Consider the following 24,742-nt stretch of genomic DNA (forward strand, 5'->3'; position numbering starts at 1 on the left):
CATGAGTAGTATTCACTAAGCACCGATGACACTAACCTACACACAGTTATGATTAAACAACGTTAAACTTTAGTCGCTCATTCCAGCTCAGACATGATCATAGCAATTATTTCCAAATCCGTGTCGGGTCCCACGAGAACAGGGCACGTACACAAACTCTCAAATTGTAAACTCACGTTGCATACTCTAACATTATAAACTCTAACAATATAACCTTCAAACTATGAGCTTTACATTGTAACGCTTTAAAATAACACTACAAACTAGTGTTATAGTAAACTATAATGTTGTGAACTCTAACAATATAAGCTATGAGCAATACATTATAACGCCATAAAATAACATCATAAACTAGTGTTACAGATTAGAACACCGTACATTGAAGTGTGATATTCGAATCTCATTAGAATTATTAGCTTCACACCGTGGTCCTCTAAGAATCATACTATGCTCGTGAGTATGTAACATGTCTGTATGTAATATGCATACATGTAATATGTAATATGTTACATGTATGCATGTAAAATGTATGTATGTATGTAATATGGACGTGCGAACCAATGGTGGGATATGTGAAACGGAAGGTGCAGGATCAGGATGGGATTAAAATTATTTGAATAACACTTTGGTGGTATTAGGATCAAGCTGCCCACTGCTGGATGAATGTTCCATCTCAATGGCATCAAATAGCAATATTCAGTATGAATATGTAAAATAATCGCAAAAACCCAATATTAGCCCATGAAATAATGAATCGTTACAATTGTAATGACTCCGAACTCATACTGCAGAGTGTTCTTTTATTTAGCCTTTAACGCGGTTTCAGACCCCAGGCGTCACGATATAGCAACGACGACGACGAGACAGCAACCAGCCAACACAGCCCCAAACCTCGTTCCTCCCCCTCTCTCATTCTCGGCGTGAACCTCCGCCCACACTTGGTCTCGCCTTCCCTTCTCGAACTCTCTCTATCTTGTTGTCACCACTTGTCCCTTAGTTGATGCACTGTCTTTACATCACCCACCTCTATGACCTCTACCTGACCCCGCCATGGGCGGAGCAACTTGGGGGACGTACCCAGTGGCACCTGTAGGCAATACAACCATGCCCTGTCCCCCACTGCCCATGGAAGCACGTGCTCTTGCCGCCCCGAGTTATTTTCATTAGCGGATTGCGCTCTGAAGTATACCGGGAATCACCTGTACTTAAAAACATGTAAATTGATAACACTATAAACAATAACACTAAACATTAAACGACAAAAAATATATCAACTGGTTTTATAATTTATAGCACCATAAACGGAGGTACGGTATTTAAATCTCATTAGAAGTATTAAAATCGCACTCTACAGATATGTATGTAAATTATCTGTTCAATCAAACCGGGGATCGGATATGTGAACTGTGGGGGGGAGGGTAGAGGGCAAGAATCGCATTCAAATTTTAGAATAACAATATGGTCTCATTAGCATTTTAATGGGCTTTAATGTATGTTATGTGCAAATGCAAATCGTTAGTAGTTAATGCGAGGGAGAGGTTAAGAGGTGCACGTTTAATCCCGTTATAACATTTATTTTAGCACTGTTGTTCATAAAAACTCGTCTGGACATGGCACATGCCTTGTTCTACTCCATCAACCAAAATTAGTACAATGTCGGTTATTCAAGCTACATCTCCCCAACAAGGCAGCCTTGCCGATGCTGTGTATTATGTTTAAGAGATAACAGAGGTGTGAATTTTCCCATACGCCTTGCCCAAAACGACTGATTGTCCGCTTAACACCATAGCCCGTAAACCACTATTGGAGACAGTGTTGTTTAAGAGCAGCTATTAAAGTCGAGGTGGTGGCTAGCCGAACCATTCCCAAAACGACTGATTGTCCGCTTAACAGCCTAGCCTGTAAACCACTATTGGTGACAGTGTTGTTGAGAGCAGCTATTAAAGTCGCTGCGGCAAACGAGGTGGTGGCTGGCCAAACCATGCCTCGCTGTTTGTCTCCGGAGTGATGACGGATACCAACCAGACCAAGCGGAGACCATGTACCAGATCGGATTTTGGTTACTGATGTTAGAGTGATTGTATTGCAAGTGTGGTCACTACGCGTCTGTATGTGCTCACTCCCGAAGCTCGGCGATTATTGGCAATGCCACGGGGCTGCATTCACTTTAAATCGAGGACAATGGAGGGCATGGGGAACGTGTTTTTCCATTTATTCAAAATAAGCGCTCAATTACACACTGAGATGTATGTTAAAAGACATGCGGATTGTACCTTCCAAAATTAACAATCGAATGCAAATATCCTGAAAGACAAAGGATTGGATCCTAGGGGGGGAGTTATAAGGCGGCTCAGAAGCAGAGCTCAATGCCATTTCGAGAGGGAACTTGATGAGGTTGGACGCTCGACTCGTCGCTCTGCTGATCGCCCTTCAACCGCGAGACAACGCAGCCTGGCGAGCACAATTGCTGAGTCGACAGTTAGGCGACTTTGGGTCGGGAGAGTTCGTGGCGACATCTTCAGACGGGTTTCAGACACCGATATACCGTAAATATCCAAGTAAGTGTCTATTTTCGCGGATAAACTCTTAAACGTGTTCGTTGTCAAATTAGCGGGATTTTTTTGCGTCTCGGTTAGACGCGAGTGTCGTTCTTGTTTTAGCAGTTAACAAAATCCAAAACTTAACGCTAAAAATCATTGCGGCCGATAGTGTACTTTTGACTCGATAACACCGCTGCTGTTACTCCGCTCACATGGAGCAGAGACGCTCTCCACAGCCCCACGCACACGGAGGCAAGAAGCCATTCAATTGCTCTGTGTGTGGGAAGTCCTTTTCATGGCCATCAGATCTTCAGAGACACCAGAGAACACACACGGGCGAGAAGCCATTCATGTGCCCTGTGTGTGGGAAGACATTTGCACGGTCATCACATCTTCTAGCACATCAGAGAACACACACGGGCGAGAAGCCATTCCTGTGCCCTGTGTGTGGCAAGACATTTGCAGACTCATCAACTCTTCAAACTCATCAGAGAACACACACGGGCAAGAAGCCATTCCTGTGTCCTGTGTGTGGGAAGACATTTGCACAGTCTTCAAAACGGAACAGGCATCAGAAGGTCCACGATGATAGGAAGCTGAAATCAAAAGGTGAAATTCAAGGTGCTGCAATGATTCCTGAAGATAATTCCACCTTCGATCCCATGCAGTTGGATCCCGAGAGATGGCTGGATGTAATGGAGTGGCTCGAGGATCAACCCGAGAGCTCGCGGTGATGTTGCATGCGGTTATACCTATTAAGCTGTCTTGAGTACTATAATTTTGACCATTTTAGATTTACAGTTTAATTACGTTCACAGTAATGACGTGCACAGTGGTGGTTTGTAATGTTATCGGATTACTTGCTGAAGTGGTGTGATGAGCACTGGTCGTTAAGTGTTCCTGTTGAGCTAAAATTGGAATGCGTCTGTAGGTACATCTTTACTCAACATTTTAAAGTTTTTTTCAAGTATATAGCTTTTTTTGGTTGGTATTAATCAACTTTAGATAGCCGATTTCAGGATGTACATTGATGACGCGTTCGTTGGATATATGGCATTGACTTCAACATAGACGCACAGTGAACGCATGTGGTGAAATCATGGGGAATGACACTTTAACGCTTTGGTATTCCTGGAACGGAAATGGTTTGCATTGTACTGGAAATGTAATAAATATTCCCTAGCAAAAACATGTTCATATAATGTCAGGTGGAGGATCTCCGTCACACAAGTGTCCCCTTAACCGGCAGTATCTTGGCTGTCTACCCGATTAACACGTGTTCCTTGAGGGGAAAGGTCCCCGTAGTTAATCGTTCATCAACGTACCAGTCTCTAATCCCGAAGTATGTCGGGGATAAACTGTACTCTATAACATGTAAACTGTAATACTATAAACGATAACGCTCAAATCTCAGCTCAGATAGGATCATCTCAATTATTTCCATAGACGTGTGGGGTCCCACGAGAGCAGAGTCGGCGTGCAAACAGCCGGGCAGCAGTTGGAGCAGAAGCAGAAGTCGCTGCTCTGCCATCGAACGGTTTCGTAGCTGCCGTAGTTGCTTCTGTTACTGTTATATACGCAGCATGTCGGTGTCCCGTAAGAGGATAACGGCTTATATAAAAAAAAACTCTGAACAAACCTATCAGATCAACGCTCTCGATCGACGCCTTTGATATACTCTAACATTGTTAACTCTCACACTGTGAACGTTAACAATTTGAACTCCAACAATATAATTTAAAAACATTAACATATACATTTGAAGAATATAAAAATTACCGTAAACAAGTGTTAAAGTAAACTCTAAATTTGTGAACTTTAACAATATAACCTATGAGCTATACATTAAAACGCTATAAAAGAACATTATTAACTAGTGTTATAGATTAGCAAACCGTACAAAGAAGTGTTATATTTGAATCTCAATCGAATTATTATCATCATTCCGTGGTCCTCTTCGAATCACACTATGCTCGTAAGTATGTAACATGTATGTATGTAACACGTATGTATGTAATTTGGACGTGACAACCAATGGTGGGATATGTGAAGCGGAAGGTGCAGGATCAGGATGGGATAAAAATTATTTGAATAACACTTTAGTGGTATTAGGATCAAGCTGCCCACTGCTGGATGAATGTTCCATTTCAATGGCATCAAATAGAAATATTCAGTATGAATATTGATAAAATAATCGCAGAAACTCAATAATAGCCCGTGAAATAATGAATTGTTACAATTGTAATGACTCCGAACTCATACTGCAGAGTGTTCTTTTATTTAGCCTTTAACGCGGTTTAAGACCCCAGGCGTCACGATATAGCAACGACGACGACGAGACAGCAACCAGCCAACACAGCCCCAAACCTCGTTCCTCCCCCTCTCTCATTCTCGGCGTGAACCTCCGCCCACACTTGGTCTCGCCTTCCCTTCTCGAACTCTCTCTATCTTGTTGTCACCACTTGTCCCTTAGTTGACGCACTGTCTTTACATCACCCACCTCTATGACCTCTACCTGACCCCGCCATGGGCGGAGCAACTTGGGCGATTTTACCGGTGGCACCTGTGGGCAATACAACCATGCCCTGTCCCCACCCTGCCCATGGAAGCACGTGTTCCTGCCGGCCCGAGTTCTTTTAATTAGCGGCTTGCGCTCTGGTGGGGAAATTTCCTCGTTGTAAATCGTTTCTCAACATTCCGGTCCCGAATCCCGAAGTATACCGTGGATCACCTGTACTTAAAAACATGTAAACTGATAACACTATAAACAATGACACTGAACATGAAACGACCATAAACTAACTGGTTTTTATAATTTATAACAACATAAACGGATGTACGGTATTTTAATCTCATTCGAAATATTAAAATCGCACTCTACACATATGTATGTAAATTATCTGTTCAATCGAACCGGCGGTCGGATATGTGAACTGTGGGGGGTACAGGGCAAGAATCGCATTCACATTTTAGAATAACAATATAGTAGTATTAGCATTTTACTGTGCTTGAATGTATGTTATGTGCAAATGCAAATCATTAGTCGTAAATGCGAGGGAGGGGTTAAGAGGTGCACGTTTAATCCAGTGTTAACATTTATTTTAGCATCATATTTAAGGACACTGTTGTTGATAAGAATTCGTCTGGACATGGCACGTGCCTTGTTCTACTCGATCAACCAAAATTAGTACAATGTCGGTCATACAGGAGTGTGATTTCATTCATGAGTAGTATTCACACAGCCCCGATGACACTAACCTACCTAAAGTTATGGTTAAACAAAGTAATCTTGAGTGACCTAATTCTCAGCTCAGACATGATCATCGCAATCATTTCCAAAGACGTGTGGGGTCCTGCGAGAGCAGGTCCCCACTCGGAATCGGAAGTAGCTGCGTCGCCCTCGAAATGTGATGTTGCTGCTGTTGTTGTCGCTGCTGCTGTTGTTGCTGTAGTTGCTTCTGTTGCTGTGATATACGCAGGGAGGTGGTGTTCCGTGATGGGATGACGCCTTTGATTAAAGCCTCTGATTAAACTCACCCGATTGACGCCCTTGATCGTCGCATTTGATCAACTCTGATATTGTATACTCTCACATCTTAAGCTCTATCATAGTGAAACATAGCATTATAACCTATGAACTACAACTTATCCATTGTAACGCTGTAAAAGAATATTACCTATTGGGTTCCACTCCCTCGTCGAGAAGGCCGCTCTCTTCCTTTTCTAAAGTTACATGCTAATTTCTCTGCATTCACTTTAAATCGAGGACAAAGTTTTTCCATTTATTCAAAATAAGCGCACAATTACACACTGAGATGCACTTACATATTCATGCATGAAGCACAATGGGCACATTACTCTTCGGTATGTTAATAAACATGCGGATTGTACGTTCAAAAATTAACAATCGAATGCAAATATCCTGAAAGACAAAGGATTGGATCCTAGGGGGTGGAGTTATAAGGCGGCTCAGAAGCAGAGCTCAATGCCATTTCGAGAGGGAACTTGATGAGGTTGGACGCTCGACTCGTCGCTCTGCTGATCGCCCTTCAACCGCGAGACAACGCAGCCTGGCGAGCACAATTGCTGTGTCGACAGTTAGGCGACTTTGCGTCGGGAGAGTTCGTGGCGACATCTTCAGACGGGTTCCAGACATCGATATACTGTGAATCTCCAAGTAAGTGTCTATTTTCGCGATTAAACTCTTAAACGTGTTCGCCGTCACATTAGCGAGATTTTTTTGCATCTCGGTTAGACGCGAGTGTCGTTCTTGTTTTATCAGTTAACAAAATCTAAAACTAAACATCCTTGCGGCCGATAGCCTACTTTTGACTCGATAACACCGCTGCTGTTACTACGCTCACATGGAGCAGAGACGCTCTCCACAGCCCCACGCACACGGAGGCAAGAAGCAATTCAATTGCTCTGTGTGTGGGAAGGCATTTTCACGGACATCACATCTTCAGAGACACAGGAGAACACACACGGGCGAGAAGCCGTTCCTGTGTTCTGTGTGTGGGAAGACATTTGCACACTCGTCACATCTTCAGAGTCATCAGAGAACACACACGGGCGAGAAGCCATTCCTGTGCCCTGTGTGTGGGAAGAAATTTGCAAACTCATCACATCTTCAGAGTAATCAGAGAACACACACGGGCGAGAAGCCATTCCTGTGCCCTGTGTGTGGGAAGACATTTGCACACTCATCACATCTCCAGAGTCACCAGAGAACACACACGGGCGAGAAGCCATTCCTGTGCCCTGTGTGCGGGAAGACATTTGCACAATCGACAACTCTTCAAACTCATCAGAGAACGCACACGGGCGAGAAGCCGTTCCTGTGCCCTGTGTGTGGGAAGACATTTGCACACTCATCACATCTTCAGAGTCATCAGAGAACACACACGGGCGAGAAGCCGTTCCTGTGCCTTGTGTGTGGAAAGGCATTTGCACAGTCATCACATCTTCAGAGTCACCAGAAAACACACACGGGCGAGAAGCCATTCCTGTGCTCTGTGTGTGGGAAGTCATTTGCACACTCATCAAACATGAACAGGCATCAGAAGGTCCACAATGATAGGAAACTGAAATCAAAAGCTGAAATTCAAGGTGCTGCAATGAGTCTTGAAGAAGTTTCCACCTTCGATCCCATGCAGTTGGATCCCGAGAGATGGCTGGATGTAATGGAGTGGCTCGAGAGTCAACCAGAGAGCTCGGAGTGACTGAAAAAATATTATGTCATGTGGTTATACCTTTTAATCCGTATCGAGTACTTTTGTGTTTAATTTTGACCATTTTAGTTTTACAGTTTTTGAGAGTTTAATGACGTGCACAGTGGTGGTTTGTAATGTTATCGGATTACTTGCCGAAGTGGTGTGATGATCACTGGTTGTGAGAGGGTTCAATTGTAGTCGTTAAGTGTTCCTGTTGAGCTAAAGTTGGAATGCGTATGATGGTACATCTTTACTCAACATTTTAAACGGGTTCTTTTTCAAGTATATAGCTTTTTTTGATTGGTATTAATCGACTTTAGATAGCCGGTTTTCAGGATGTACATTGATGACGCGTTCGTTGGATATATGGCCTTGACTTCAACATAGACCCACAGTGAACACATGTGGTGAACTAATAAGGAAATCATGGGGAATGAAACTTTTACGCTTTGGTATTCCTGGAACGGAAATGGTTTGCATTCTAATGGAAATGTGTGAACATATGACGTAATAAATATTGCCTTCGACTTTTGACGTAAAATTATTGCAAATGAATAAAAACGTATTTTTAACAAATGTTTGTCAGTTCTTTATTTTATAATGTTCCTAGCAAAAACATGTTAAGAGAATTTCAGGTGGAGGATCTCCGTCACACAAGTGTGCCCTTAACCGGCAGCATCTTGGCTGTCTACCGATTAACACGTGTTCCTTGAGGAGAAAGTTCCCCGCAGTTAATCTTTCATCAACGTACCGGGGATAAACTCTACTTTATACCATGTAAACTGTAATACTATAAACTATAACACTAAACGATTATTTAAACGATTATTAACTAGTGTTTTAATTTATAAACATATAAACGGAGGTAAGGTATTATAATATCATTAGAAGCATTAGAATCACAGTGTGATCGTATAAGAATCACGCACAAACCCATTCTTAACTCATGAGATTATGAATCTTTACAATTTTATAACAATCACAAATTGTGACAAAGCGAAATTCCCACAAGCAAAACACCACGCTCACGTGACGAATTCTTAAACAAACTGCAACACTCAAGTGACAGAACTCAACAAAAAAACGCCGCAATGAAAAGAACAACATCAATAGACAAATCCTAAAAACAGACAACACACGCACGTTAGTAGCTGTTAGAAGAAGACAACACCTAGCACCTTCAACTATTCACATACAGCCCCAAAGAGCCAACTCGTAAATGGGGCGGTATATGACAGCCTTCGCTGCTGTCGACGGGGCCAAGCAGCGAGTGTTTAACTCCATTGTTTCAGAATCCGTGTCATCACCCGGCCACAGCGCCTTACCCAAACTACATCTCCCCAACAAGGCAGCCTTCCCTATGCTGTGTATTTTAGCAGTTTATTTACGGACGCACTTGAAGATAACAATTCGTCTAGAAAAGGCAGGCGACTTGTTCTACCAACAGAATTTCAATTTAAATCCGAAAGAAGTATGAGTTCATTCATGAGTAGTATTCACTAAGCCCCGATTGCACTCACCTACACACAGTTATGATTAAACAAAGTAAACATTAGTCGCTCATCTCAGCTCAGACATGATCATAGCAATTATTTCCACATCCGTGTCGGGTCCCACGAGAACAGGGCACGTTCACAAACTCTCAGATTTTAAACTCACATTGTATACTCTAACATTATAAACTCTAACAATTCAACCTTTAAACTGTAAGCTAAACATTGTAACGCTTTAAAATAACACTACAAACTAGTGTTATAGTAAACTATAATGTTGTGATCTCTCACAATATAAGCTATGAGCGATACATTATAACGCTATAAAATAACATAATAAACTAGTGTTACAGATTAGAACACCGTACATTGAAGTGTGATATTCGAATTCTTAGCTTCACACCGTGGTCCTCTAAGAATCACACTATGCTCGTGAGTATGTAACATGTCTGTATGTAATATGCATGAATGTAATATGTCTGTATGTAACATGTATGCATGTAACATGTATGTATGTAACATGTTACATGCATGCATGTAACATGCATGCATGTAACATTTATGTATGTAATATGGACGTGCGAACCAAGGGTGGGATATGTGAAACGGAAGGTGCAGGATCAGGATGGGATTAAAATTGTTTGAATAACACTTTTGTGGTATTAGGATCAAGTTGTCCACTGCAGGGTGAATGTTCTGTCTCAATGGCATCAAATAGCAATATTCAGTATGTAAATATAGAATTATCTTACAAACCCAACATAAGCCCGTGCAATTATGATTCGTTACAATTGTAACGACTCGTTTGATAAGAGTATTTGATCAAAGTTTGTTATCCTATCACGGAACACCACTGAAACTTAAGCAGCAACAGTACCAGCAACAACAGTACCAGCAACAACAGCAGCAACTGCAGCAGCAGCAACAGCGGCAGCAGCAGCAACAGCGGCAGCAGCAACAGCGGCAGCAGCAGCAACTGCGGCACCAGCAACATCACCTACAGAGATGCTGCGTCCCGCGTCACCATGCAGGGGAAGAAAGAAAGAGCAGAGCCCGAATCGACGGCCGCCACCCGAACATCAGCAGCTGTTGATAGCGTGATTCAAATAGGACCACGTTGTTACTATACTCATTTTGATGACATTCTAAGCCGAGAACCTCCCAGTTTGCATTTACGACTCCCAATGCGCATCTACATGTAACATACACTCTAGCTCGTAGTATTCTAATACTACCATAGTGTTATTCTAATAATTTTCATCCGATTCCTAATCCTGCACGCCCCAGTTCGCATATCCGACCCCCGGTTCGCAAGTCCAAATGGCATGCATACACATTACATACATACGAGCACAGTTCACATGCCCGTACACTATTATACATATGTAGAGAAGTTCCAAGGACGCACTCGGAGACGAATGTGAGGTGTAAGGGCTTTCGCCGAGGGTTTATTAAAGTTATTGACATACACCAGGTGCACCAACTTCCCAGGGGTGAGGGCTGCCGGGCTCGGTCCCACTGGTGCCCCCGACACAGTCGGCTGCCCCGTGCTGCCTCCTCTGCGCCGGCCGTGGGCTCAGCCAACACGGCCGGCCGAGGAGCGCAGCCACCTCCAGCCCTGGCGCTGCGCTCTTTCCCATCCCGACTCCCTTGCCCCTGGCTCCCCGTTCCACCTGACTCCGAGCCCCGACTTCAGCACAGACACCGATTACGACACGGGCTCTCCCTTCTGCAAGCCGCTAATGAAAAGAACACGGGGTGGTGGAAACACGTGCTTCCATGGGCGGTCGGGTACAGGGCATGGTTGTTTGCCCACAGGTGCCACCGGGTATATCCCTAAGTTGCTCAGTCAATTGCAAGGTACGGTAGAAGTCATAGAGGTGAAATGGCTGCAGTGTGTACGAATGTATTTAGGACGTCGCCGTTGGTTCGTCCACCCATCGCGCCTCAAGACTTATGTCCGTCCCCACCCGGACAGCTCATCCCCATGTCTTGTAGAGCCCAAGTCTGGTGTGTCCGACGTGGTGGGGCACTCGGCAACGGAAACCGTACGCCAAAAGGAAATGTGTTGTGGCGCCCACAGTTTCTGAGCCCCTGAGGCCCGGGGTGCCTCAGGGATCCGCCACGTGCGAGGAACCGATGCCTGGAGCCTGGTCATATTCTTCAAAAGAAGTCAGGGACCTGCCTAATCCTTCAAGGCTGTGGTGCGAGCCCTTGACGCCCCGAAATGCACAAGATTTCACCATGGGCGCGGGACGGGCGTCGAGAACCAGGTCAAAATGCGCAAGGTTGCGCTTGTAGGCTCCACGCGCAATATCAATGCTGTATATTGCTATTCGGTGCCATTGAGATGGAACATTCTACCAGCAGTGGGCAGCTTGATTCTAATACCACCATGGTGCGATTTTAATAATTTTGATGCGATTCTAAATCTGGCACTATCCAGGCCGCATTAACGACTCCCGATGTGCATCTACATTTAACATACATTCTAGCTCAGTGTTATTCTAATACTACCAAAGTGATATTCTAATCGTTTTAATCCGATCATAATCCTGCACCCCCCAATTCGCATATTCGACCACCGGTTCGCATGTCCAAAGGCCATAGATGCATATTACATTCGTACATACGAGCACAGTTCGCTTGCACGTACACTATACATTCATATGCGCAGAGTGTGATTCTAATACAATCACATTGTAATTCTCATTCTTGAAATGAGATTATAATACCGTACCTCTGTTTTTGGTGTTATAAATGATTAAACTAGTTTATAGTATTTTAATGTTTCGTGTTATCGTTTATAGTGTTACAGTTCACGTGTCTTAGCGTACAGGATTCCCTGTGTACTTGATGATTAGGGACCGTAACGTTGTGAATCGATTAATAATGGGGCCCTTTCCCCTCCAGGAACACATGTTAGTGGAGAGACAGCCAACATGATGTCTGTTAAGGGCAGATGTGTGACGAAGATCCTCCACCTGAAACTCGCTTAAAACACGTTGTTGATATGAATAAATAAACGGACACACATTTGTTAAAAAAAACTTTTTCTTCATCTGCAATCATTTTTAAGTCAAAACTCGAACCGAATGTATTATGTCCTATGTTCAAACAGTTACAGTGCAATGTAAACCATATCCGTTCCAGGAATACCAACGCTAAAGTATCATTCCCCATGATTTCCTTATTAGTTCACCACATTTGTTCACTGTGCGTCTATGTTGAAGTCAAGGCCATATATCAACGAACGCGTCATCAATGCACATCCTGAAATCAGCTATCTAAAATCGATTAATACCAATCAAAAAAAGCCATACACATGACAAAAAATCTTTAAAATGTTGAGTAAAGATTTACCTACAGACGCATTCCAACTTTAGCTCAACAGGAACACCTAACGACTACAATTGAACCCTCTCACAGCCAGTGCTCATCACACCACTTCGGCAAGTAATCCGATAACATTACAAACCACCACTGTGCACGTCATTAAAATCTCAAAAAAACTATAAAACTAAAATGGTCAAAATTACACACAAAAGTATTCGATACGGCTTAATAGGTATAACCACATGACGTAATATTTTTTCAGTCACTCCAACCTCATCAAGTTCCCTCTCGAAATGGCATTGAGCTCTGCTTCTGAGCCGCCTTATAACTCCCCCCCTAGGATCCAATCCTTTGTCTTTCAGGATATTTGCATTTGATTGTTAATTTTGGAAGGCACAATCCGCATGTCTATTAACATACCGAAGGGTAATGTGCCCATTGTGCTTCATGCATGCATATGTAAGTGCATCTCAGTGTGTAATTGTGCGTCTATTTTGAATAAAAACTTTGTCCTCGATTTAAAGTGAATGCAGAGAAATTAGCATGTAACTTTAGAAAAGGAAGAGAGCGGCCTTCTCGACGAGGGAGTGAAATCCAATAGGTAATCTTCTTCCTAGCGTTGTTCCCGCTGTGGCGCAGGGTCCGCTTTTCGGCATTGTCTTCCCCATTTGGCTCGGTCCAGGGCATCTTCAGGGGATGCGTTGACCGTCTTTATGTTTTCCTTTATTCGATCCATCCATCGCTTCTTCGGACGTCCGCGTGGACGGCGGCCCTCTGGCTCAATACACATGGCAGTCTTGGCCACTGATGACTCTTCACTTCGCATCACATGGCCGTACCACCGAAGCCTTGCCTCAAGCATCTTGTCCGCAATGGGGGCCACACCAAGTCGATTCCGAACGTCTTCGTTCATGACACGATCCCATCGAGTGAGTCCGAGGCTCCATCTGAGCATCCTCATCTCCATGGTGTGGAGAGCTTGTTCGTGTACAGTTGTGGCTGGCCAGCACTCGGATCCATAGAGTGCCACCGGTCGGACGATGGTCTTGTAAATTTTTCCCTTCAGCCTATCCGGCATTTTCCTATCACAGAGGACTCCGGTGACTTGCCTCCACTTCATCCATGCCGCATTGACTCGTGACCTCACATCAGTCGTGATGCTACCATCTGAGCTGATGGTGGAACCCAGGTACTTGAAGTCCGTCACTTTCTTCAGATCTTCTCCGTCAATGCTGATGGTGCCGTCGGTTTGGGGGCCACACTCCATATACTCCGTCTTTTGATGTTGAACCTCATCCCGTTTTCGTCCAAACGTTCTTACCACATGCGCGTTTGTCTTTCGACTTTTCCTCTCTCTTCATCTGAGAGGAGGACGTCATCCGCGTAGAGAATTGACCATGGCAGGGGCGTGTGCAGGTCGGCAGTGATCGTGTCCATGCACAGGATAAACAGGAGTGGTGTACCAGATCGGATTTTGGTAACTGATGTTAGAGTGATTGTATTGCAAGTGTGGTCACTACGCGTCTGTACGTGCTCACTCGCGAAGCTCGGCGGTTTTGGCAACGCCACGGGGCTGCATTCACTTTAAATCGAGGACAATGGAGGGCATGGGGAACGTGTTTTTCCATTTATTCAAAATAAGCGCATAATTACACACTGAGATGCACTTACATATTCATGCATGAAGCACAATGGGCACATTACCCTTCGGTATGTTAATAGACATGCGGATTGTGCCTTCCAAAATTAACAATCGAATGCAAATATCTTGAAAGACAAAGGATTGGATCCTAGGGGGGGAGTTAAAAGGCGGCTCAGAAGCAGAGCTCAATGCCATTTCGAGAGGGAACTTGATGAGTTTGGACGCTCGACTCGTCGCTCTGCTGATCGCCCTTCAACCGCGAGACAACGCAGCCTGGCGAGCACAATTGCTGTGTCGACAGTTAGGCGACTTTGCGTCGGGAGAGTTCGTGGCGACATCTTCAGATGGGTTCCAGACATCGAAATACCGTGAAACTCCAAGTAAGTGTCTATTTTCGCGGATAAACTCTTAAACGTGTTCGTCGTCAAATTAGCGGGATTGTTTTGCGTCTCGGTTCGACGCGAGTGTCGTTCTTGTTTTAGCAGTTAACGATATCCAAAACTCAACGCTAAACATCCTTGCGGCCTATAGCGAACTTTTGACTCGATAACACCGCTGCTGTTACTACGCTCACATGGAGCAGAGACGCTCTCCACAGCCCCACGCACACGGAGGAAAGAAGCCATTCAATTGCTCTGTGTGTGGGAAGTCATTTTCATGGTCATCAAGTCTTAAGAGACACCAGAGAACACACACGGGTGAGAAGCCATTCCTGTGCCCTGTGTGTGGGAAGAAATTTGCAAACTCATCACATCTTCAGATTCATCAGAGAGCACACACGGGCGAGAAGCCATTCCTGTGTTCTGTGTGTGGGAAGGCATTTGCACAGTCGTCAACTCTTCAAGCTCATGAGAAAACACACACAGGCGAGAAGCCATTCCTGTGCCCTGTGTGTGTGAAGGCATTTGCACACTCATCACATCTTCAGAGTCACCAGAGAACACACACGGGCCAGAAGCCATTCCTGTGATCTGTGTGTGGGAAGGCATTTTCACAGTCGTCAAATCTTAACACGCATCAAAAGGTCCACAATGATAGGAAACCGAAATCAAAAGCTGAAGTTCAAGGTGCTGCATTGAGTCCTGAAGAATTTTCCACCCTCGATCCCATGCAGTTGGATCCCGAGAAATGGCTGGATGTAATGGAATGGCTCGACGATCAAACCGAGAGTCAGGGATGACTGAACAAATATTACGTCAGGTAATATTTGTTAGTTTTACAGTTTTTGTCAGAGTTTAATGACGTGCACAATGGTGGTTAGTAATGTTATCGGATTACTTGCCGAAGTGGCGTGATGAGCAGTGGTTGTGATATGATTCAATTCCGGACAATATTGTAGTGTTTAAGTCTTCCTGTTGAGCTAAAGTTGGAATGCATCTTCAGATCTTTTCTCAACATTTTAAACGGGTTTTTTCAAGCATATAGCTTTTTTTGGTTGGTATTAATCGACTTTAGATAACCGATTTAAGGATGTACATTGATGACGCGTTCGTTGGATATATGGCCTTGCCTTCAACATAGACGCACTGAACAAATGTGGTGAACTAATAAGGAAATCATGGGGAATGATACTTTAACGCGTTGGTATTCCTGGAACGGATATGGTTTACATTGTATTGTAACTGTTTGAACATAGGACATAATACATTCGGTTCGAGTTTTGACTTAAAAATGATTGCAGATGAATCAAAAAGTTTTTTTTAACAAATGTGTGTCCGTTTATTTATTCTGCCCTTAACCGGCAGTCTCCCCATTAACATGTGTTCCTGGAGGGGAAAGGGCCCCATTATTAATCGATTCACAACGTTACGGTCCCTAATCATCAAGTATACAGGGAATCCTGTACGCTAAGACATGTGAACTGTAACACTATAAACGATAACGTCGAAACATTAAAATACTATAAACTAGTTTAATCATTTATAACACCAAAAACAGAGGTACGGTATTATAATCTCATTACAAGCAGTAGAATTTCAACGTGATTGTATTAAAATCACACTCTGCGCATATGTATGTATAGCGTACGTGCAAGCGAACTGTGCTCGTATGCATGTAATATGCGAACCGGTGCTCGGATATGCGAATTGGGGGGTGCAGGATTATGATCGGATTAAAATGACTAGAATATCACTATGGTAGTATTAGAATTACACTGAGATAGAATGTATGTTATATGTAGATGCACATCGGGAGTCGTAAATGCGGCCTGGGTGGTGCCAGATTTAGAATCGCATCAAAATTATTAAAATCGCACCATGGTCGTATTAGAATCAAGCTGCCCACTGCTGGTAGAATGTTCCATCGCAATGGCACCGAATATCAATATACAGCATTGATATTGGGCGTGGAGCCTACAAGCGCAACCTTGCGCATTTTGACCTGGTTCTCGACGCCGGGTGCACGCCCATGGTAGAATCTTGTGCATGTTGGGGCGTCAAGGGTTCGCACCACAGCCTTGAAGGATTAGGCAGGTCCCTGGCTTCTTTTGAAGAATTTGACCAGGCTCCAGGCACCGGTTCCTCGCACGTGGCGGATCCTTGAGGCACCCCGGGCCTCAGGGGGTCAGAAACTGTGGGCGCCACAACACATTTCATTTGGCGTACGGTTTCCATTGCCGAGTGCCCCACCACGTCGGACACACCAGACTTGGGCTGTACAGGACATGGGGATGAGCTGTCTGGGTGGGGACGGACATAAGTCTTGAGGCGGAATGGGTGGATGAACCAACGGCGACTTCCTAAATACATTCGTTACACACTGCAGCCATTTCTCCTCTATGACTTTTACCGTACCTTGCATTGACTGAGCAACAACGGGATATACCCGGTGGCACCTGTGGGCAAACAAGCATGCCCTGTCCCCGACCGCCAATGGAAGCACGTATTTACACCGCCTTGTGTTCTTTTCATTAGCGGTTTGCAGAAAGTAGAGCCCGTGTCGTAATCGGGGTCTGTGCTGAAGTCGGGGCTCGGAGTCAGGTGGAACGGGGAGCCAGGGGCAAGGGAGTCGGGATAGGAAAGAGCGCAGCGCCAGGGCTGGAGGTGGCTGCGCTCCTCGGCCGGCCGTGTTGGCTGAGCCCACGGCCGGCGCAGAGGAGGCAGCACGGGGCAGCCGACTGTGTGTAGGTCAATAACTTTAATAAACCCTCGGCGAACGAACTTAAACCTCAAATTCGTCTCCGAGTGCGTCCTGGGAACTTCTCTACATATGTGTAATAGTGGACGGGCATGTGAACTTTGCCCGTATGTATGTAATGTGTATGCATGCCATTTGGACTTGCGACGCGGGGGGGTCGGATATGCGAACTGGGGCGTGCAGGATTAGGAATCGGATGAAAATTATTAGAATAACACTATGGTAGTATTATAATTACACTGAGCTAGAGTGTATGTTATATGTAGATGCGCATTGGGAATCGTAAATGCAAACTGGGAGGTGCTCGGTTTAGAATAGCATCAATATTAGTATAATAACAACGTGGTCCTCTTCTTCTTGGTTCACGGGACATCAACAAGCTGCGTATATAACAGTAACAGAAGCAACTACGGCAGCTACGAAACCGTTCGATGGCAAAGCAGCGGCTTCTGCTCCAACTGCCGCCCGGCTGTTTGCACGCCGACTCTGCTCTCGTGGGACCCTACACGTCTATGGAAATAATTGAGATGATCCTGAGCTGAGATATGAGCGACTTAAGTTGACTTTGTTTAAACATAACTTAGTGTAGGTTAGTGCCAACAGTGTTTAGCGAATACTACCGGATAATTAGCTCACATATTTATGACGTAATTTGGCATAATTTGTGTTGATTAAGGAGAACAAGACACCTTCCATGTCTACGAATTCTTATCACATACAGTGTACTTAACTATATAGCTAAAATAACGTCAACACTCGAATAAACCTGCAGGTCTTAGCCCGCTCATATCGTTGCTTCGCAGATGCTCGAGATTGAGTGTCCTGCTGTGGTCCGAATTGTTTACTGTGATAACATTTGGCTGTTCAAAGCAGTCTGCAACCGTGAATTGTGCAGCTTGGAAAAATTGAGGACATCACATATATTTTGTTGGTTCTCGAAAACTGAGACCAATAAGTAGGAGGCAAATTACGAGCGAAAGTGATAGCATTTGCCAAGAATGTCTTCATTAATCGAGAACAAAAGTAAGATGTTCAAAGGCTGTCAAATACCGCCACATTTACGAGTTGGTTCTTTGGGGCTGTACAATGTGTAGAGTTGAAGGTGCTAGGTGTTGTCTTCTTCTAACAGCTACTAACATGCGTGTGGTGACCTTTTTTTAATTTATCCTTTGTTGTTCTTTTTTTAGGCTTTTTTTGTTCTGTCACTTGAGTGTTGCAGTTTGAGAAATCGTGATTGTAATACGACCGTGTTGTAATTTTAATAATTGTATCCGATCCTTGCACGTAGACCATATATACATATGAGCAGAGTGTGATTCTAATACGACCACACCGATTCTAATGCTTCTGAGATAATAATACCTTGCCTCCGTTTATATGGTTCTAAATTTAAACACTACTTTATAGTCTTCTTCTTGGTTCTTTCGGTAAAGTCACGTAGAAGGGAAGTAATAAAATAATAAAAATAAAATAATTCTCACTACGTCTCGGCTACAACGCAAGCAGCCGTCTTCAGGTGAAGAATGAGACACTACCAAGCTAGGAGCTTATATATAAGCTGCGTTGGAGGTGGAAGAGCGCCTTAACAAAAAGAATGTGCATATGAAGAGGAATTTAGCATATTCATGGAAATGCGTAGGAGGTGGGCGGGGGGGTTTCAAAGTCATATTATGCCCATGCATTATGCAGGATCAGCAGCACCAATGGGGGGTGCAGGGATTAACAGTAACAAAGGAAAGGAATGTTAATGATATGTAGCTGCAGTTACTCAACAACCACGTAGAAAACTAAAGTATAAACTACATAAAAAACTAAAGTATAAACTGCATAGCACCATCAGTATACTTACTATACTCTACAATAAGCTGAGTTACAGCAAGTAATACATTACAATTCTACGTCGTGAAAATTATATAATATGCTTCCATCTAAACTTTATTCTCTTACATCACACGAGCATATACCGTACTATATACTGCCATAGATAGACCAACATTAAATTATATACTGTAATGCTGTAAACCAACCTATACCTTATACATTTTAATATAACACCATGTATTATTCTACACACCCTAATGTGTATCGAAATGGTTTATTACGTCCTTCCAATGATTGCTTTAATGTTTAGTGTTATCGTTTATAGTATTACAGTTCACATGTTACAGAGTACAGTTTATTCCCAGCATACTTCGGGATTAGGGACTGGTACGTTGAGAAACGATTAACAACGGGGACCTTTCCCCTCAAGGAACACGTGTTAATCGAGTAGACAGCCAAGATGCTGCCGGGTAAGGGCACACTTGTGTGACAAAGATCCTCCACCTGAAATTAGCTTAACATGTTTTTGCTAGGAACATTATAAAATAAAGACCGGACAAACATTTGTTAAAAATACGTTTTTATTCATCTGCAATAATTTCACGTCAAAACTCGAAGGGAATATTTATTACATTTCCAGTACAATGCAAACCATTTCCGTTCCAGGAATACCAAAGAGTTAAAGTATCATTCCCCATGATTTCCTTATTAGTTCACCACATTTGTTCACTGTGGGTCTATGTTGAAGTCAAGGCCATATATCCAACGAACGCGTCATCAATGTACATCCTGAAACCAATAAAAAAAAGCTTTATACTTGAAAAAAAACGTTTAAAATGTTAAGTAAAGATGTACCTACAGACGCATTTTAACTTTAGCTCAATAGGAACACATAACGACTACAATTGAACCCTCTCACAGCCAGTGCTCATCACACCACTTCGGCAAGTAATCCGATAACATTACAAACCACCACTGGGCACGTCATTAAACTAAAATGGTCAAAATTATACACAAAAGTACTCGATACGGCTTAATAGATATAACCACATGACGTAATATTTTTTCAGTCACCCCGAGCTCTCTGGTTGACTCTCGAGCCACTCCATTACATCCAGCCATCTCTCGGGATCCAACTGCATGGGATCGAGGGTGGAAAATTCTTCAGGACTCAATGCAGCACCTTGAACTTCAGCTTTTGATTTCAGTTTCCTATCGTTGTGGACCTTCTGATGCCTTTTAAGAGTTGACGACTGTGAAAAAGCCTTCCCACACACAGGGCACAAGAATGGCTTCTCACCCGTGTGTTTTCTTATGATTTTAAAGAGTTGATGACCGTACAAATGTCTTCCCACACACATAGCACAGGAATGGCTTATCGCTCGTGTGTGTTCTCTGATGGTTTTGAAGAGTTGATGATTGTGCAAATGCCTTTCCACACACAGAGCACAAGAATGGCTTCTCGCCCGTGTGTGTTCTCTGATGATTTTGAAGAGTTGATGCCTGTGCAAATGCCTTCCCACACACAGAGCACAGGAACGGCTTCTCGCCCGTGTGTGTTCTCTGGTGTCTCTGAAGACTTGATTGCCGTGAAAAGGACTTCCCACACACAGAGCAATTGAATGGTTCCTTGCCCCCGTGTGCGTGAGGCTGTGGAGAGCGTCTCTGCTCCATGTGAGCGTAGTAACAGTAGCGGTGTTATCGAGTCAAAAGTACGCTATCGGCAAGGATGTTTAGCGTTGAGTTTTGGATTTAGTTAACTGCTAAAACAAGAACGAGTTTATCCGCGAAAATAGACACTTACTTGGAGATTAACGGTATATCGATGTCTGGAACCCGTCTGAAGATGTCGCCACGAACTCTCCCGACGCAAAGTCGCCTAACTGTCGACACAGCAATTGTGCTCGCCAGGCTGCGTTGTCTCGCGCTTGAAGGACGATCAGCAGAGCGACGAGTCGAGCGTCCAACCTCATCAAGTTCCCTCTCGAAATGGCATTGAGCTCTGCTTCTGAGCCGCCTTATAACTCCCCCCCTAGGATCCAATCCTTTGTCTTTCAGGATATTTGCATTCGATTGTTAATTTTGGAAGGCACAATCTGCATGTATATTAACATACCGAAGGGTAATGTGCCCATTGTGCTTCATGCATGAATATGTAAGTGCATCTCAGTGTGTAATTATGCGCTTATTTTGAATAAATGGAAAAACACGCTCCCCATGCCCTCCATTGTCTTCGATTTAAAGTGAATGCAGCCCCGTGGCGTTGCCAAAAATCGCCGAGCTTCGGGAGTGAGCACATACAGACGCGTAGTGAGCACACTTGCAATACAATCACTCTAACATCAGTTACCAAAATCCGATTTGGTACATGGTCTCCGCTTGGTCTGGTTGGTATCCGTCATCACTCCGGAGACAAACAGCGAGGCATGGTTTGGCCAGCCACCAACTCGTTTGCCAAAGCGACTTTAATAGCTGCTCTCACACAATACTATCACCAATGGTGGTTTACAGGCTAGGCTGTTAAGCGGACAATCAGTCGTTTTGGGCAAGGCGTATGGGAAAATACACACCCCTGTTATCCCACAAACACAATACACAGCATCGGTAAGGCTGCCTTGTTGGGGAGATGTAGTTTGGGTAAGGTGCTGTCACTGGAGTTAGGCGATGTGACTGGGGTATCACACGGATTCCTAAAAGCAGCTTAGACGATACGATCCACTGCGCTCCATCTCCCCACATGGACAACGACATTCTCAGTAAAAAAAAAATGAATGGAAATGTTTAAATGCGTTTTTAAAATAATGTGCGTTGTATAAATGTTATAATGTGTGATTGTTATAATCTTTGTACGTGTATATATACTGTATATAGCGATTCGATTCCATTGATACGACACATTCATCCAACAGTGCACAGTGTGATTCTAATACGAGTGGGATTCGAATAATTGTAATTCGATTCTAATCCTGCATATCCTACCCCCGTGTTTGCATATTCACTTACCATACGTACTACCACATTCTGATTCTAATATGAGCACAGTGCGATTCAATGATTCGTATGCGATTATAATCCCATACCTCCATTTACGTGATTATACACTAACAATTAATAGTATTTTACAGAGTAATAATTGATAGGTTATAGTTTATAATATTATATACTCTTTGGTTATTTCAGTAAAAGACACATAGGCATTCAATAAATCACGACGTTTCAGGCGCAACACAAGCGTCCGTCATGTGTAAAAGCATGGTCTGCTGCTGAGGCAGAATGTTTTAAAAGGTTTGAAATGGGTGTAGACCTCTTGTCATAAAGAAGTGGCCGGGGCTAGTGATGTTCACATGAGAAATTAGCATGTAACTTTAGAAAGGGAGGAGAGCGGCCTTCTCAACGAGGGAGTGCAACCCAACGGGTACAATCCAAAGGGCCTGTGAGTATGAGAGTGCAATCTAAAGGACATGCTGCTTCTGCTGCCCGGCTATTTGTGGCCGGGCCCTGCTCTCGCGGGACACCACACGTCTTTGGAAATGAATACTATGATCATGTCTGAGCTGAGGTTTGAGCGAATAAAGTTTACTTTGTGTAAACATAACTGCGTGTTGGTTTGTATAATCGGGGATCAGCGAAGACTACTCATGAATGAAAACGCACTCCCTTATGACGGACATTGTACTAATTTTTGTTGATCGAGTAGAACAAGGCACGTGCCACGTCCAGACGAATTATTATCAACAATCTTACTTGCGCAGCAGCATCACGTTGCCGTCCACTCATTGATATGCTAATTTTATCTGCCCCCTCCCTCTCTCCGTCCCCGCCCCCCCTCTCTATATTTAAGGGACCGTCACAGAAACGACCCCTCTCTTTGTGCCGATATGTGTCCTCTCTCTGTGTGTCCTTGTGATGTCTGTCTGCTTGTATGTCTGTCTATAGTTTTCGAGTTAGATTTTTGTTGCAATTTCTTTTATGCCTGATGATGATTGCTTGTATTGCAATCGAAACGTCGTAATATGCTATTATTTTAATTTATTATTTTATCTTTAGACGTGACTTAACCGAAAGAACCAAAGAATAGTTCCAGTGGTGTTCCGTGATGGGATAACAAACTTTGATCAACTACTTTTATCAAACGAGTCATTACAATTGTAACGATTCATAATTGCACGGGCTTATTTTGGGTTTGTGCAATTTTTTTATATATACATACTGAATATTGCTATGTGATGCCATTGAGATGGAACATTCATCCCGCAGTGGACAGCTTGATCCAAATACCACCAAAGTGTTATTCAAATAATTGTAATCCCATCCTGATCCTGCACCTTCCGTTTCACATAACCCACCCTTGGTTCGCACGTCCATATTACATACATACATGTTACATACATACATGTTACATGCATACATGTACCATGTTACATACATACATGTTACATGCATATATACTTACTACAAACAGATATGTTCCATACATACATGTTACATACTTACGACTGTAGTGTGATTCGAAGAGGACCACGGAGTGATTCGAATAATTCGAATGCGATTCGAAAATCACACTTCAATGTAGGTTGTTCTAATCTATAGCACTAATGTTATTGTATAGCGTTATAATGTATAGCTCATAGGTTATATTGTTAGAGTTCACATACTAGTTTACAGTAATTTGTAGATTTTTCAAATGTATTTGTGAATGTTTTTAAGTTACCATTGTTGAAGTTCATAATGTTAAAGTTCACAGTGTGAGAATTTACAATGTGAGAGTATATCCAAGACGTCGATCGATGGCGTTGGTCTGGTAGGTTCGATCATAGTTTTTGATCAAAGACGTTATCCCATCACGGGACACCAACATGCTGCGTATATAACAGTAACAGAAGCAACTACAGCAGCTACGAAACCATTCGATGGCAAAGCAGCGACTTCTTCTTCAATCTGAGAGTTTGTGGCCGTGCCCTGTTCTCGTGGGACCCGACACGGATTTGGAAATAATTGCTATGATCATGTCTGAGCTGAGATGAGCGACTAATGTTTACTTTGTTTAATCATAACTGTGCGTAGGTTAGTGCCATCGGTGCTTAGTGAATACTACTCATGAATGAACTCATTCTTTCGGATAGAAATTTGAAATCGTTTTGGTAGAACAATTCGCTTTCCTTTTCGAGACGAATTGTTATCTTCAAGTGCGCCCGTAAATATACTGCTAAAATACACAGCATAGGGAAGGCTGCCTTGTTGGGGAGATGCAGTTTGGGTAAGGCGCTGTGACCGGGTGATGACACGGATTCTGAAACAATGGCGTTAAACACTCGCTGCTTGGCCCCGTCGACAGCAGCGAAGGCTGTCATATACCGCTCCATTTACGAGTTGGCTGTATGATGTGTATAGTTGAAGGTGCTAGGTGTCTTCCAACCGCTACTAACGTGCGTGTGTTGTCTGTTTTTAGGATTTGTCCATTAATGTAGTTCTTTTTATTGCGGCGTTTTTTTGTTGAGTTCTGTCACTTGAGTGTTGCAGTTTGTTTAAGAATTCGTCACGTGAGCGTGGTGTTTTGCT

At 43.5% G+C, this 24,742-nt stretch overlaps 1 pseudogene; it reads left to right on the forward strand.

The window, feature by feature from the left end:
* LOC133361330 (zinc finger protein 850-like) overlaps window positions 1-17,352 on the forward strand; it is a 34,503-nt pseudogene extending 17,151 nt beyond the window's left edge.
* The last annotated feature ends 7,390 nt before the right edge of the window (window positions 17,353-24,742 follow it).

This window comes from Lethenteron reissneri, chromosome 72 (genome assembly GCF_015708825.2).
Source record: "Lethenteron reissneri isolate LAM-NWPU_2019-01 chromosome 72, ASM1570882v1, whole genome shotgun sequence".
In the NCBI taxonomy this organism is placed as follows: domain Eukaryota; kingdom Metazoa; phylum Chordata; class Hyperoartia; order Petromyzontiformes; family Petromyzontidae; genus Lethenteron; species Lethenteron reissneri.